This window comes from Lolium rigidum, chromosome 3 (genome assembly GCF_022539505.1).
Source record: "Lolium rigidum isolate FL_2022 chromosome 3, APGP_CSIRO_Lrig_0.1, whole genome shotgun sequence".
In the NCBI taxonomy this organism is placed as follows: domain Eukaryota; kingdom Viridiplantae; phylum Streptophyta; class Magnoliopsida; order Poales; family Poaceae; genus Lolium; species Lolium rigidum.
This window is the reverse complement of record NC_061510.1, coordinates 101,820,690-101,838,267: the sequence shown is the minus strand read 5'-3', so window position 1 is coordinate 101,838,267 and position 17,578 is coordinate 101,820,690. Positions and strand designations below refer to the sequence as shown.

At 51.6% G+C, this 17,578-nt stretch overlaps 1 pseudogene; it reads right to left on the bottom strand.

Moving 5' to 3' along the window:
* Nucleotides 1-11,151: 11,151 nt before the first annotated feature.
* LOC124695268 lies at nt 11,152-12,566 on the bottom strand (annotated as a pseudogene).
* Nucleotides 12,567-17,578: the final 5,012 nt, after the last annotated feature.

Sequence of the window (17,578 nt, the reverse complement as noted above, 5' to 3'; positions counted from 1 at the left end):
CGGCGGTGTTCTTGAAACGTCGAGTCCAACCGGTTATGGCTAGAATCCGTCCAATGTGGTTGTATTCGGGTCCAAAGGATGAGACCAGAATTCATGTTGCCGAGCCGTCAGCAAAAGAACTGCTTGATGAAGTCCGTCGCCTTACTTCCTACAGTCAAGAAGACTCAATCCCATTGTTGTCCCCGTATACTCCTTTCGATGCCGATCATCCACCACCAGAGGTAATTTCCCTCCTCAGATTCTTCTTATACCGCTATTTACTTAATCGACATGATTACTGTTATTCTCATTCATCTTTTCTTCGACAGACCCTCGTAGCTTCCGGGGATTTTCACAACTTGCCAAATAATACTTCCGAAGGAAGAGGCTCTTCGAACACTGTTGACTCTCGTCTTGTCGAGCATAAAAACCCAACAAGCGATGACTTGATAGATTCTGAGACTGCTCACACCAATTTCCCCCCACCAGCCGATGATACTTGCGACACAGAGGGATCAGTGCGTGATGATGACGCTGATCACGATGCCTTTGTTAATGCAGCTGCGGAGGAGATCAGGGCTCCACCTACAAAGAGGTCAATCGGCGGCTTTGCCGATGAAGATGATCTCCTTGATATGTAAGTGTTTTTCTTCTTCTTACTATTTTCAGCTCCTTGGTCTTTTCATATTTTTCTCATAACTAGTCGATCAAACCTTCCTTGTAGTGACGATGATCTCATTGAGCCCCCACCTAAGAGGGTCAGATCTGATGCTGTCTCACCGACCGCCGCAGCTTCCGAAGCTTCGGCTCCTAAGGCGGCTCCCGCGACGCAAGCATCAACTGCTTCCTCCCTTTCTAGGGGGAAGGATGCTCCTGCTGCTGCCACAACTCCTCCTTCTGTAAGTCTTTGACGATTTTAATGAGAATCTTCTGGGATGTGTCTTTGCCTAATGATCTTTGTAAAACATTCCCTTTCTTCAAGGATCTACGAGGCGTGATATCCTCTTTAGAGGCCTTCGCCTCTCGATTCACCTCTCTGGAGGCGGACAAAATTCGGCTGCAGGAGGAGGCTAAGTCTTCCTCTTCAAAGCTGGATGGCGCCATCAAAAAGGCCGCCATGGCTCGCCAGGAGGTCGACTCCCTGAAAGAAGAACTGAACAAGCGCGAAGGAGAGGCTGAAGGAGGAGGAAGCTCGGGCGGCAGAAAAGGATGAACTCCTCCGTCAGTCTGCCCTGGCCCTGCTTGGTAAGTCCCTTCATCTCTTGTAGATTACCACTTTTTACGAATCTGTTTCTTTGTCAACGATTCCCTTTCTTTGCAGAAGCCGCCAGCATCCCTACTACTGCTTTGGACAAGGTTCCAAGCAACTCCCCGGCGAATGGTGTGTCAATGGTTCTCGCCACCCACCAGCTTACCCGGGAGTTGCTTGACAAGGGAAAGGGTGCTCTGGCGCGAATGCATTCAATGATATTCCCCAAGGCCAAGCAGGAGAAGACTGCGGGGCAGGCTGATTGATGCCTTCGCGGTCGACACTAAGGAGGTCATCGAGGTATTCAAGCGCACCTCACGTACCTATGGTGCCCTCCTTGCCTTCCAACTTATGATGGGTTACGGCTTTAAGGCTGACATTGAAGAAATGACTAAGGAACTGCCGAAAGAGAAAGATGCGCGACTTGTTAACTTAAGCGCTTTTACAGCCTCCGCCCGTACTTGTGCTCGCCAGATCCTTGATTTAGTTTCGTCGGGAAAGGCATCGGTTGGCCCCAGCCTGTCGACTTAGACTCAGGCTCCTTGATTGTTGTAACAATTTAATCCTTGGACTAGTATGAAACATTTATTCTGTTGCGAGAACCCAAGTTTGTAATGAACACTATGCTAGCAATGTTGTCAGCGTACTTTTGTCATAATATCTTCGTTTGTACTTCTTCTGATAGGAATTTCCTGTACCTCTCCCGATGGGAGTTACATTGGATGCTTGATTTTCCCATAACCATCATCCTTTTGACGTTGTTGCCTGCAGGTTTTCCCGGTGCCCTCGTTTGTTGATGAGTCTTCGGGCGTTCTTCCCGAAGGTGATCGGGTCCAACGGATGAAGGACCGAATCACGCAGATGGAAAAGGACCTGCGTAGCACTTACGCCTTGGCTGCAATTGTCAACAAGAAGAGCGAGATTGCAGCCGTGGTAGAGCGGTATGCTCTTACTGAGCTTCATAAGGCTACCGAAAGCTTGAACTGTGAGTCCTTTGATCTCTGCACCCTTTGATTGATAGAATGTTAACTGATCCTTTGCCTACTTCTGTGCCAGTCATAGCTCTGAACCGTGCAGAGGAAAACAAACGGATCCACGAGCGTGTGAATGCATTAACTCAGCTGTCCTCAGCCGAAGAGATCTTCTGGCGGGAGCACTCGAAGACTTCGGTTGTCGCGCAATTTCAGGATCGGGTTCAGCAGGTCCACAACTTCTTTGACAAGTGTTACAAGGCTATGAGGGTTGTTTGGAAGACGATGTTCCCTTTGAACGCAGTTCCCAGAGCGCTCCTTACTTTGATATCTGAATTTGGTAATGCCAAGAAGATTCGAGACTTGGTACGTTCGCGAGGTTTTTGCGAGGGCCAGGTTTACACTTGCCCTTGTGCTTGCCCGCTATCCTTCGGCAGGTTTACTATCGATTGCCAACGCGACTGGAGATTTGGAGGCACTGTATCCGAAGGTATTGTTGCCTGCTAACATAATTGTTGATAGGCTCAAGGAGAACTCAAGGGTACCTGAAGAAGGAGAAACTTCGCAAGGGTGATTTCAAGGTTTAAATGTCCGTTTTGTAAATAGACAATTTGGCTATTTTATCCAAGTGTTTGGATTTATGACGCCTTTTTATTCGGTAGGTACATGCGTATGTACTTTTACCATGTTATTGCCGTTGGCAAGTTTTGTCTTGAGCGAATCTTAGTTGCTCGTTTAGATGTATGTATATTGGTTGGTTAGCAAATCATTTGAGTGATCAGCTCGTGTTGCAGGTCTTGATAGACCTGTTGTATGCGCAACTTTGCTTTCAACCGTTTTAAATTTCGACAGGCACTCCCGAATATTTCGGGTGTAGTGATTCTGCCGATGAGCCCGTTGTTCCTTTGATATTTCCATAAGTAAAATATCGAACGTGGGTTGTTGTTTATATGTATTTCCAATTTCTTGCTATTTACGGCACTCGTAGAGGCATCTATAGCGGAGGAAAAGGTGAACGTCCTTTAGCACTCGTAGAGGCTTTTTTGGAGCGCGATCTTCTGCCTTGTACTATGTTTGCATAGTGATGGGGCTTAGAAGTTTGTCGTTACTGCAATGCTTAACAAGGAAATAAGGCTTAAGTTCTTATTGATAAGGTAAACACGATGCTAGAGGGCGGAAAAGGGGAAGCCATGTTTAAAGTAAGGGAGAAAAGAGAGTAAAGGCTAGTAGACTGATTAGGTACGGAAGGGGTTCTTCTCCTCTTCTGGCTTCTTCACTTGCGTCGGTGATTGTCTGCAGCGTTCGTTGGTTTCGTCGGGGGTTTGGGCGGTGATTGCCATCGGCTTGCTATCTCCTAAGCCTTCTGTGCCATCAGCTGCCGATCCCTTTGTTGCCGAGGCTCCGGCTGCCGAAGTTTCTGCTGCCGAAGCTTCTGCTGCCGAAGCTTCTGCTGTCGAAGCTTTAAGGGTGAGAGCGGCTGAATTCTTCTTGGCGTCCCTGCCATCTTTTTCTTCTTTAATTTCTCGTATAGACAGCTTGGGCGGAGGGTCGACGATTTCTTGCTGTGACCCGAACTTTGCAGCAATCCTCTGAAAGTCGCGATCACAATTGTCCGAGCGTGAGAAACTTCCATAGACTGTGATGTTTGTCCCATTGTTCCCAGGCATTTTCAGCTTGAGGTATGCATAATGCGGCACAGCCATGAACTTGGCATACGCTGGTCTCCCGAGTATAGCGTGATACTTGTGACTCCCGGTTCACCACTTCAAACTCGATCTTCTCCTTCACCGAAATTGTCGGCCCTGCCAAAGATGACATTCGAGTAGACTTTGCCAAGAGAGTAGCCCGGTGCGGTTGGAAGGATCCCGTGAAAGCGGTGTCTGTTTCTTCCAACATGTTCATGGTGATCCCCATACTTCTAATTGTGTCGACAAATATCAGGTTTAGCCCGCTTCCACCATCCATGAAAACTTTGCTCATCTTGAATCCCCCAACTTGTGCTTTGACTACCAAGGCAGCGTGCCCTGGTTTTGGTATGGTCATCGGGTGATCTGCTCGACTGAACATAATGTTTTGAGAGGACCATTCGACGTACTCAGGGATGTTTGCCATGATGCTTTCTGCCAAGTTGATCTCTCGGGTGAGTTTCTTCATCTCTCTTTTCGAGACACCTGTCCTATGGATCATGCTCATCTCGCCCTCGTGGTGGTGGAAATGCCTCGTTGGGTTGATGAGGTTGAGCTTGTTGGACCTGATGTTGTGGTGGGGGTGGCGGTGGTGGTGGTAGCTGTTGCTGGCCTGCCTGCTGGATGAGTTTATGCATATCGATGAACTGCCGACAGTCCCTGAGCAGGTGGCTAGACTTTATTTTACCATCCTTGGAGTCGGTATATGAATGCGGGTAGCATGGGGCGTTGATCCGCTCGGCGTAGGGCAGTTCGGGTGCTCTCTGTTGTCGTGGTTTATAGTTGCCACGGTTCCCGAGTTGGTCCGATTACCGTCTCGTCGATCGTCTCGCTTGTCATCATACCGATCGCCCTGCCGATCAGAGTAGCCTGCGGCCACCAAGTTGTTGTCATCGTAACTGCGGTTCTTCCTTCTCTTGTTGCGATCCCTACGGCCACCCGAATCGTGTTTCGGCTGGTCATCTTCTTCATCGTCGATGCGTTGTCGTGGCCTTCGAACGTTGTCTTCGCCATCGGCCCAGCTGTTGGCGATTTCCATTAACCTGGTTATGGTTTTCGGCTTTTTGCGCCCAAGTTCCTCTATGTAGCTTTCTCGCTGAACGCCATCACTGAAAGCGTCGATTGCTCTATCGACAGATACGTCTTCGGCGGCGTTCAGGAGTTTTGTGAATCTCCCGATGTATGAACGCATCGATTCCTTCGGCTTCTGGCGGCAATTCCGCAGCTCTTCGATCCCGACGGGCCTCTTGTATGTTGCTTGGAAGTTGGCGACGAAGGCATCTACTAGGTCATCCCATGATTTAACAGAACCTTTCGGCAGACCCCTTAGCCAGGCCCGTGCCGAATCCTTCAAGTAAAGGCTGTAAACATTGCATTGCTTGCTATACGGTTTCCTTTGTGCAAGATCACGGTCTGCGGAGTAGTCGTCTATCCGGGATCTTGGTTCTTGCTGCCCATCGTACTTGGCGGCGTCGGTAGGGGTGGGCTTGAATTTTTTGGGCGGCATCGTTTCGCGGATCTTGTAACTTAGACAGTCGGCTCCCCTGAGCTCGCCGTCGTACTCCTGGTCTTCATCCGAAGAATCGCTGTCGTCGTCCTTCCTAGCGGCGCGTCGCCGCCTTGCTTTGTCGATCCTGCTCGCGGGTGATTTCGTCTCGAGCATCTCTCGCGTGATGTTTTGACCCACTGCCTTGGATGGTGGTCCTTTCTTTTGGCGGGGCTAGGTTATTCCCTAATATTGCGAGACTCTCCAGGGCACCTCGATGAGCTTGAGCCATGGATCCTTCGGGGCGTTGGTTGATGAGGTATGCGGCGAGGTTGGCCGTTGCTCCGAGCAACGGTTTTCGGCCGTGGCATGCCGGCGGTATCCATAGTTATAAAGGATTTGGTGAGATTCGACGTTATTTCTCCGGCGTCATCTTCGAGAGCTCGGATAGTCTTGACCGGTTCTTGCCTGTTCCGTGAGTGTTTCGGGAGGCGCTCCCTTGCGAGCCCCTTCGCCGTTCGGCCGGAACGATCCGCCGCAGATAGGCGTCTTTCGAGGCTGGCTTGCTCTTTCGACAGGTGCTCCCGATTTTTCTCTAGTATGGAACGGTAAGCATTGAGGGTTCCAACTGAAGTTCCTGTGGGGAGCGGCGTGTTGTTGAGTACTGCTGCCCTTGCTGCCGCCCATTCCTCATCCGCGATGGTGTAATCGCTATCGCGGTTGCTGGCGCTGTTTTCAAAACTTGCCCTTCTACTGGAACGGGGGGGTATGGTCCTCGCCTCCTCTGCGCATGCGCCTTGCGTTTCCCGTGTTATTGGCGACATAAACCTGGTGGTGTGCCGTTCTTCGGGTGGTTCCCTGGATGATGCTGTCGATACTGTCCTCTCCCGATGAATACTGGGCGTTGCAGATGAACGACGTGTCGCTTGATCCCAGCCCGTGCCTGGTGTCGCAGTTCGGAGCAGTAGTACGAAGTTAGTTTCGAGGATGAGGAGTCATCCGACCCTACCGACATGGAAGACACCGAGCGGGGAGCCGAGGGCACGGGTGAGCACGTCGATCCGGTCAGTCCAGCCGACAGATCGAGTGACGCGCTTGAACCCGTCGATCCGGAGGTGGGGGATTCCAGCAATCGAAGGATTCCCTCTGCGTTGACGTTGTAGTGGACGCTGCCGAAGGTAATCTCTATGTTCCCTTGTAGATCTGAGAAGTTCGAGCGGGAGGAATCGCTGTGTGGAGTAAACTCGTAGGAGCCGAATCGAATCGGGCTTCCCGAGATTGGTGACGACGGTGTTGACGAAGGCTGGCGATGAAGCTGCCGGCGAAGCCGCCGGCGTCATGATCGGATCTGCCGATGCCCTGCCTTGTGCCGACAGGGTTCCCACAGACGGCGCCAATTGTCGAGGGTGCTCCTCGGCATGCCCTCCGATAGGGGCTTAGGGTTGATGGAATCCTGTAGGCTGACACGAGACATCGGTTCACAGACAAGCGGGGAGAGCGATTTACCCAGGTTCGGGGCCCTCGATGAGGTAAAACCCTTACGTCCTGCCTGTCTGTTCTTTGATTATGATGAAAACATGTTACAATGGGGTGCCGAATAGTTCGGCTGAGATCTCGTCGAGATGTTGGTTGCTAGGGTAACCTAGTTCTACGCTTCTGTTGGCTAGTATTGCTAAGGTTGGTTGTGTCCCCCGATAGCCCCTCTCCTGGCCTTTATATAGGTGGCCAGGTCCCGAGAGGTCTAATCGAGTACGAATAGGTTTACAATAGATCTATCTCCAATCTTTCCTTGTTCGGCTTCTTCTCTGCCTTGTTTTCCAAGTAATCTTCAGCCGCACCGCCCTAATGGCCCATCTTGCCATCGGGTTCCTTCATGGGCCTCCAGTTGGGCCGTGCAGGGTAGAGCAACATTGGTTACCCGAAGGATAATGCCCACGTCAGCGGCGGCGTCTCAGTAAGGTTTTCCGTATCGTGGCTCTCGGTACTGGGGGTTTCGCGACGAAGGCTTTAAGTAGGCGGAAGGGCAACGCGGGGGGCCACACGAGGGCCCCACACACCAGGGCCGCGCGGCCGGGGGCTGGGCCGCGCCGCCCTGTTGTGGCGGCGCCTCGTGGCCCCACTTCCTTTCCCCTCGGTCTTACGGAAGCTTCGTGCAAAAATAGGACCCTGGGCGTTGATTTCGTCCAATTCCGAGAATATTTCTTTACTGGGATTTCTGAAACCAAAAACAGCAGAAAACAACAACTGGCCCTTTGGCATCTTGTTAATAGGTTAGTGCCGGAAAATGCATAAATACGACATATAATGTGTATAAAACATGTAGATATCATCAATAATGTGGCATGGAACATAAGAAATTATCGATACATCGGAGACGTATCAGTGCCTTATGTGCTTGTTGGGGTTAGTTCGAAACGAATTTCAAGCTGATAATCCCAAGTATGACTTTTTCAAATGGACCTGACAACATCTCGTATGAACACCGATCTTTTCTGAGAGGTATTGTCTTGTATACCGTGCTCTTTTTTCGACGTCATGTTTCATTGGTGCAATGGTCCTTATTGAATCGTAGCATATGGTGTATAATATGGTTGTCACATGGCTTGAGGATATTGTTGCTTTATTTTAATACTATTTTTTTAGCCGTTGTGTTTATGACTTGCAACCCATTTCAATATAAGTATGGTCGTACTATCCGAGGATGGGAAGGCGGGGAATTGTACTCAGTCGCGAGCATCTTTTTTGTTTGAGAATAGTAGCTTTGTTTTTAGCTTGTTTGAGAATAGTAGCCACTTTACATTCTTGGCACCCAACGGCATGGACAGAACTTTGTGAGCCCAATAACCAGATTGTTGGGCCTTTTACGAAATTGTAGTATAAGTAGTTCAATCTTTGGCCCAGTAGTGATTTGATATGTCATCTCCATCCAAAGAAATCTCTTGCAGTGAATTGGCACTCATGTATATGCTTTGTCTACATTCTTAATCAGGAGTTCAAGCTCCCCGCTCGCTCCTCTCGGCCTACCCGTTCGCTCTCTTCTCTTTCCCCTTTCTCTGCTCAAAAAGGGAGACTAGAGAGGCGACCTGTCTGCCGGCGGTGGATCTGGTGGCTCCTCTCCGCCGCGAGCTTTGTGCTCGCCGGTGGGTGAGGGGCTGCCGGATCCACCGTGCGGATCTGTACAGAAGTAGACTAGGTTTAGTTTACTTTCTTCGGGTTTGGCTCGCCGATGTTCTTGCTCTGGCAACCATGGTGGCGGTCTTCAATAAATCGGCTCCAGGTTTCAACTTGGGGAGGTGGTCTTCTCGAGCATCGACCACGCATCTGGAGGCTGGTAGCTGCGCCGCTCTGTTTCCCTCGGTGGATCTGGGCGTGTGCTTCTGGTTGCTGGGCGGTGGCGTCGGGGTAGCGGCGACGACGACGCCCTGGCCTTTTGTGCTTCCTGCTCCGCTCCTTCCCCGACGACGTCTGCTCCGACACGCTCGAGGTACGTGGGAAGCTTTAACCCCCTGCCCTAATCTAATCTCACCCTAAATTAACAGCCAGCCAAAGGTTTTAACCGATTATCGTGCCAGGGCTATTGTGGTGCTTAAATACGTCGCACATGAGCTATTGTTGTGAATGATGAAACTCTGGAGACAATTCCACTCAACGGTGTCGCACAGGAGCTATTCGCCCTGGCCATGGACAACAGGGCTATGGCGCGCTCTAGGTATTCGTCCATTCTTCTCTCACTATGTGCGTGATTAGAACTTAGCTTGGGAGAGGTATTCTGTGTATGGATTTTTTTTCGACAGAAGGCTCGAAGTGAGCCCGGCTTTGAATTAACGAAGCCATCAACCGGCTAGGAGTTACACCAAGAGTTACAACACACACGCGCCAAGCGCACAACCCAAACCACAACAAAATACAACACAGAAAAGCAAGCCGAAGCGCCATTTGATCCATGAAGAGAGAGCCTTGTCTTTTGTTGCACCGGAGCGAACACAACCATTTCCACGCCAACAAACCTCCACCGCACCAAGACTGCAACTCAAGGGGGAACTCAACGACGGGCCGGCCACCTAGCAGAGCTTGAGGAACCAAAGGAGGGAGGGTCTTGCAGCGACGCCTCCAAGAAGGTGAATGGCGCAAGAATGCGTCATCGTCATCGGCAGAGAAGGACCTGCAAAGTTTTCATCCAGACCCGAGAACCACCACCCATGGAGCTCGGGCTAGGTCCAGACCAAACACACAATATCATCCCCTGGCATTGGGATAGGCACACCGGCAAGAGCTACGACCAGACGCCGACCTAGCAAAGCACCCAAGGCGCTAGGGAGGAGATCAGCTACCGTAGCAAACCGTGTAAAAGCAGCCAGGCCGACGTTGCGGGAGGGCTATGATACCAGCGAGAGGTCACACGGTGCTCCACAAGACACTACCAGAGAAGCTTACACGAAGCGAGGCCTCCAAGAGGAGTAGATTGAGGCGGAGGGATAAAGTCCATCATTTCAGACAGGAGGGCCATCATCGGGACGCCTTCAACAAGGGAACGACACCCGCAGGTTTCGCCGAGGTCCAAACCTAGATAGAAAATCTGGACACCGTCACGAGGACGTAGAGCGAACAAGGCGGAGATCACTGCCGCGCCTCCAACCTAAGTCGCACTATGAGCTAGCCCCAACTCAACTCATCCGCAGGAAACACGTGCTGGCTAGCAGAAGTTTCGGCTAGACCCAGATCTAGACGTCCAAGACCCTAGATTGGCGGCACCACGATGTCCACCATCCCCAGCGCGCGAGCACACCTGCACGAGCACGAGCAAATTGGTTGGAGGGAGAACAGACCGCAGCCGCTGTAGTAGCTGCAGTACTGAGCCGGCCCAGGGACCTCATCCCAGATAGCTAGCAAGGACGTCACCCCAGCGACTCTAGAACGGCGAGACGTCACCCCAACGACGCCCCACCACCGGAAGCTCAACCGAGCTCCGACAAGCCCGAGCGGGCAAATCGCCAAAAACCAGCGCCGTCGGTCCTGTCCGAGCACGACACCAGCCGCGACGGATGGTGGCCGAGGAGGTCTCTGCGTGCAGCACGCCAACAGAGAACAACCCAAACGGCCAGGCCCGCCAGGCCCAGATCGGCTGCCACCACCGGGGACGCAGGAGCGTCGGCTGACGAGGCGCTACGCACCACCGCCGCGACCGCCAGCCACGGCGGGATCCGCGCCAGCCTGGGCCGTAGCCGGCGCCTCCAACGCCGCCTGGTCGAGCCCGCCCGTCCTGGCCTCCCAAGCGCACGGGAGAGAAGGAAACCGCCGCCGCCGGCACCGCCCGAGGCTTTGCCCGGCGGCTCCCGCCGGCAGCGGCGACAGGGGAAGGAGGGAGGAGGGGGCGTAGAGGGTGGGGAGAACGGGGCGCCCCGGTCGCCCACGGGGAGGCGACGGGAGCGGGTTCGGTGAACGGACCGTCGTCTCATTGGGTGTTTATGTAGGGGAAAACTGCACTTAGCTCTGGCCTCTGGGAGGTGAAAACTTGAGCACTGTCGTATGTTCCCACGAATCCAACAATCTCCCTCTCAATCAGCTCGATGCTAAACAAACATAGATCCAGTACCAGATAAAAGATAGTTACAAACTTACAAGAATATCTACTTTATGAATGAGCTATTTTTCGGATTTAATCTGTATTTTAAACATTATTTTTCCCAATGGTATAATTTGAAATCTGAACATGGTCTTAATTCTTTCCGAGCGAGCGTGATGACCCTAGCTAGGTACTGCTCCGTGATAGACGCGCTGTCCTCAGAGACGAGGTCTGGCTTCATCAGCAGGCTCATGGTTACCACGGGTGAGACCAAGGTACTCCGCCGTGAGGGGCTTGAACACGCGCTGCTCCTCAGACTCGAGCGCCGCGGCGAGGCAGGGCCATATGTACGCGCTGACGATCCACGACTCGGTGTCTCCTGGCCGTGCGCATATGGATAGCAGGGACGCGCAAAGCCTCCCGAAGCTCGACTCCACCGGCATGACCAGCGCGGCCTGGCCGAAGCCGAAGTCGGCGTCGATCGGGAACGAGCTGGACACCATCGTCTGGGCAACAGTGGGGCTGCCGAGGCCCACGGTTGGTGTCTCGATCAGCCTCGCTGGCTTCTGCTCCTCCACCCAGTCCACGAGATCCTGGTACATCTCATCGTAGTTCCTCGCCGCGATGGCCTCACGCACCATTGTCGCCACGTTAGGCAGCGACTCGGCCAGGACCGTGTGAGCGGATGCGTCCACCTGAGCGTAGGACATCACGTTGCCCGTGTAGCTGCGCAGCCGTGAACGGAGCTCCGGCGGCGGGAGAGCCGCCGCCTCCCGTCCACCCACCATAGCATGCGGCAGCGTGGATCAGTCTCTGTCGGCCGCGTCGACGCTGCCACCACGCCCGCGAATACATTCCACAGGTACGCCGACACCGCCTGGACGCGCGTGGCGCGCCGGCCCTCGGTGCTCGCGGCCTCACGAAGTCTTGCGATGTCGTGCCCGTCGACGCGGTAGAGGCGGCAGATGAAGCTCTCCTCGGCGGTCAGGGCGTTCACCTGGTGCTCGTGGTCCCACGGCGTGAACATCCCGGCGACCGAGGCGCTGTACGACAGCGGGTTCCGTGGGCGAAAGAGCACCGAGCGATCGTGCGTCGGGGCGTCTCTGGTGATGGTACCCGACCGCACAACCTCGGACCCCATCTTTACGAGCATCGCCCCAAAGTGCCCATCGCCGATCAGGTGGTGTGTCCCCCAAACAACGGCGAAGCCGCCGCACGTGAAGGACACGAGCTGTACCGACAGCGGGACTTCCTCGGCGTACGGCAGCTGTATCTTCTTCAAGGACTCCTCGGTCAAGGCCCAGTTCAGGGTTCCCAGCTCCACGTCGGCATGTGCTACCACAAGCTCCGCGCCTTGGTTGTGGCAGCGGAGCTCGGGAAGGCCAGAGCTTGGATTGCGCATGATTCGGCCGGACAAGTGGAAGAAGTAGTTGAGGAATGATGGCAACTGAGCCTCGAAAGCCGCAACAACGCCGTTGAAGTCGCCCAACAAAGGTCTGGGATAGACGCATGTCATTGACATTTGAACGTCATTGAGAAGGTCGAGGTTGGAGAAGGCGACGACATGCGGCTCAATGGAGGCATCGGAGGCCTTCACCAGGCGCCTGCTCGCCACTCGCCCATGCGTCGGCATTAAGCTCTTGCTGCTATATATGTGCTGCGCCTGTGAGTATATAAGCATTAGTATTATATACTTCGCCTTGGTTCCTCCCCGAATGGCTTAAGTAGTTGGACGACTAAGCTAAGCATCCATGTCCATGGTGACTGGTGAGCTGCTTCATGTGAAAATTAAGCTTGTCAACATGAATCACGAGAACAAGAAGTGTAACCAACATGAAAATTAAGCTTGTCAAAATAAATCCAATCCATCCGCGTGAAAAAGAAGTGTAACCAAGGACCGATAGAGACAAAAACATAACCCCTTCACGAGAAACATGCAATTCCACGTGAAAATGCTGCCTCCGAGTCGACGCCATAAGAAGAGGGACAATCTTTTTAACATGGGCCTCTCTATTTCTCTGTTCACCGAATTTTTCTTAAGTCTCAATTAAATGAAAAAAGAGCAACTGCAGGTCAAAAGAAGTGTATTATTTGTCCACAGTCTTTCTTAATATTCTTGACAAAATCTCGGGTCGCCCTGAGACATACCAAATCTAATTTAATTTTCGGTTGTTTTATTATTCATCCACAATATTTTTTTAACCAATATGAACATGTATTGCCATTCCCGCAACTGTTTTTGTGTTTTAAGCAGGAAAAAAGAGATGTTCAAACAATAAAGGGATTACGCTGAATTAGTCAGCCCCGTTCTTCTTCCACAATCCATGATAAATGTCGTGGTTTAAATTTAAATTTAAACTGCCAAAAATGAAAACATAAACGAAAAATAGAGTGGGTTCACAGCTAATAACAAAAAAAAATTCTAACTAGCATACCCGGATTGTCAAGATTTATCTAGAAATAATGGTGTAATGGAAGAGTTCGGTGACGTACCCTCGTAGACCGAAATACAGAGATGGTGTAGTCGTATGTTATAGCCGACCTCAGTGTCGTGTTGATCCTCGCATGACGACAAACGCCACAAATGGCATCACCTTCGTGAACTCGCACATCTGATCCATCACAGAGTGCGCAAGTACATCTTTTGGATCGGAACACAAGCAGGATGATAGCGTGCTCGATCGGGTGGAGTTATCTCCCACGTGCGCAGTTCTTCGAGGAGTTGCGTGCGTGAGAGAAAACTAGATGGAGAGAGGGAAGGCGCATGGCGAGGGGTATTTCCAATGATACCCATCTCTAAGCGTCACAGAATACTCAAGTGTGTTACCCTATCGTTCGGGAATACTTCAGACATGTTGAAACACCTCTCCGACCAATGATCATTAGCGGGACCTGTATTGCCCATAATGAACCCTGCGCAATCCACGAGTATATGTCGTTGAACCATAAACATCGAGTCATATTCCCTTTGTTGCTTCGATAGTAGACATGTCCGAGATATGATCGTTTGTATCACTAGTAGGGAAAATCCTACTAGTCGCGTGCTATTTTTGGGTACCAGCCGAGGACCCTAGCCCGCCACTGGTACCTCTCAAGTGGTAAGGTCCTACTAGTTACGTGTGTATCCGACACATGACTAGTATGTCAGATACTAGTCGCGTGCACACCCGGCACACTGCCAATAAGTTACTAGTCACGTGCTCTCGTCCGGTCATCTACCAGTATTTTTTTGGCTATTTTTTTGAAAAGCTGGAACCACAGCTGTCCACGTGATTTTTCACAAAACATCCTAAAAACGAAAACAAAGCAATCGAGTCCATGTCACCTCTTTGTGGCATTGACGAGATCTTGGAGAGCATCGGGTCGCCGGCGTAGGGCATCGGCGGTGGCGGAGTAGGGCGTTGGAGGTGTCGGTCGGAGGTGGTCGGCGTCGTCTGAGAGGAGCAGGTCGCCGACGGTGACGGAGCAGTGGCGAAGCAGGGCGTCGAAGGTGGTCGTCGAGGAGGAGGTGGTCATCAGTGAGGAGGTGGTTCAGTTGTCAGAGAGGAGGTTGTCCCCGTTCGTTGCCGGAGAGGAGGTGGTCGCCAGAGGTGGTGGTCATCCTTGGGTAGAGGAGGAGAGAAATAATGGGAAGAGGGGAGGGAAATAAGTGAAAAAGGAGGAGAGGAGAAGGTGGAGGAGAGAAAGGGGAGAGGAGGAGGGAAAGAATGGGAAGAAGATGAGGGATTAAGTGGAGAAGGTGGAAAGAGGGAACTTTTTTTGAAATTTTTCATGGAATCTAAAACTTGAAAAAACTCTAGTTTCTTTTTAGATTTTGAGAATCTATAAAATCGATAAGCTCCCGGAGAGGGTTGAAATCGGATGTAAAATTTTGCGTAGATACATTTTCATATGAAAATAAAAATGATTGTCATCGGAGGTCGTATGCAACCAGAAAAGCCGTTTTACCAAAACATGACATCATTTTGCATACTATATCAAAATTCATGTTTGTTAATTTCCTTAAAACTAGATGACATGACACATGGCCATATCAAAGGATTTTATTTTTTGAATTTTCTTTGTTTTTTTGAAAACTAAAAAGGCGATATCGATCCACGGAGGGGGGATGTGTGTGTGCAAATCCTGAGAGTACTAGAAGGGTGCCCACAATAGGGCACACTACCACTAACTTGGTAGTAGTATCGTGCCCAAAGCGGTCTGTATTTTGCCTCATTCGCGCTTGTCAGCCTAATATATTGACAACGGGTGGACAAAGGCACACGCGGTCGGTATGAAGGTAGCAATCGCGTGCCCCCATGGGGGCGCGCTGCGGGTAATTTATAGACCCAAGTACAGTCGGGTTCCACATACTAGTCGCGCGCGCTACCCTCTGCTACGCTGCCATTATGCGTTGCCAGTCGCGTGCGTATTTTTTGCACGCGACTACATACTAATACCGGCGCGTGCGTTTAGACGGGTGCGCCGCCAATGAACGTTCCCTTATAGCGTTTTCCCTCCTAGTGTATCATCATACTTAGATCAATTTTGTTACCGTAAAATGTTATTCAACTCGTTCGTGATATTCCATCCTCATGATCTAGGCATACGTTGCCCAGCTTCATGGATGTAATCTCACCGACTGAGGCCTATGGATCTTTCCCTCACGCAGACAAACCAAATCCCGGTTTTGATACATATGCTGCATCTTACCCCTCTTCGGAATACCTAAGAGACACCTATATGATCACCTTGTTACGGTGTGATAGTTGATGCAATCAAAGCAGCCTCATGTGCCATAGACACGATTTCACGATCTCAAATAAAAGGAATATATTAATATCAAAAGATACCAATTACATCCAGCCTCTGCAACAACGCAACACCCTAATGGCAGTATGGATGCACACAACCAAAAAAATAGAAAATAAAACTAAGAAAACAAAAGTCCCGCTACAGTATCTCAGTCCTAACAACAACAATACATCCACCACTAGGACAACACCTGAAATACAAACTCTCTAAAAGCGACGGCTCCCAGAAGGGAACAATGTTCCAACAGCGTCGTCGCTCGACCAAAGATTTTAGGTTTTCATGCTGAAGATAGTCCCCGCTCTCAAAACAATACCTCCAACAAGGTCATTGCCAGGCACAACCAGTTAAGGTCAGACCTTGGGCTTTCACCCTGAAATAGGACTCTGAACTTCACATGTGTTGTTGCCCCTACTTTCATACCGCTGGTGTGAAGCCCGGAACACCAAGCAAGTCCCTCAACAGCGCGGAGACTTGAACCTCCCTTAGCTAGTCCTCTCATCTGGCCTTCATGATATTCTCCTATTCTGACTTTCATTTTGGATCCATAGTCACTTGATGTCACACAGAAAAAGAGCTTCGTGTCGCTTCCTCCAGAACCAAACGGTGGGAATAAAATCATGGGTGCGCGCGACCGAATACCACCCGATCCAGCAAACTCCAGGCAAAAGATGCGTTGTTCCATTCGTCGGCGAAGTCTTCCGGAACTCAGCACTCCGGCTAGATGAAAAGGATCAACATCCGGTAGGTCTTCATCTTCACAGAAGAAGAACCCTAGGACCACCACCTTCAAACCCGAAGCAGACGAACAGGCCCCCACGCCGCCATCCGCTGACCAACGACGACAAAGGAGGATTCGGTGGACGACGGCAGCCGCAAACACACCATCTTTGCCCTGCAAATCGCCACCCCCTTCCTTGTGCCACCAGCAGAAGCCGACGATGGATCTCGGCGGGCACAAGATCCAACAGCCGCCGCCACCACCATCCATCACCGGGGGCCGTGGAGGAGGAGCCGCCGCGCGTCCAGGGTCGCCGCCCTAGAAGTGGAGCACGTCGAAACCGGTGGCCACCACCTCAGCCGCCACCGCCGGTTGCCGCCTCCATCATCCCCCAGGCACTTTGGCGCCGGGGCCTGCCGCCACCGTGGCCAGCGCCGAAGGCAGCAGCGGAGGGAGAGAAGACGCGGAGGGAGGCAGCGGTGGTGGACGGGTCTTGGCCCCCCGGCGGCGCCCTGGGGAGCGCCACGGGAGGAAGGGGTCCTCGGTACAAAATACATGGGTATGTTCATCATATCATTCACCTAATGGTTCAGATCTCCGTGTAGAACACTCCGTTGGGCCGCGCCTAGATGGCGCGGTACCCCGAGCTCGAACGGCGACACAATGGCATGGCAGTGGCGCGGAAATGGAAGCGGGCGCGGGAGCGGAAGCGTTGGCGCGGGAGCGAAAGCGCTGAATGTTCATGCGGTTGGAAGGGCACATTATAGGGCGCGCTCAGCGGCACATGAAAGAAAGCGCCCATGTCGCCACTTTTCCCGCGCGCATGCTTTAGCAACGCGCGGGCTTCCACGCACGAAAATAGCAGTTATTTTAGCGACCCCGCTTGTTTGCATTTCCGGTTCGGACATGGCATTTTTGCTCTGATGTGCATATGCTCTCTTTCTTGAAATGCATTTTGAACATACTTAAACATATCAAAAAATAAAAAAAAGGTCGCATGTATATCTCCACATCCTAAGTGACAACGAAGTTGTTTCACCAAAATTCGACCTTTTATGCAGTACGGGAAAAAAAAACTTCGGTGCTAAATAAGGCATTTCTGGTGACATTTTTTGTCCATTTTACACACGCTA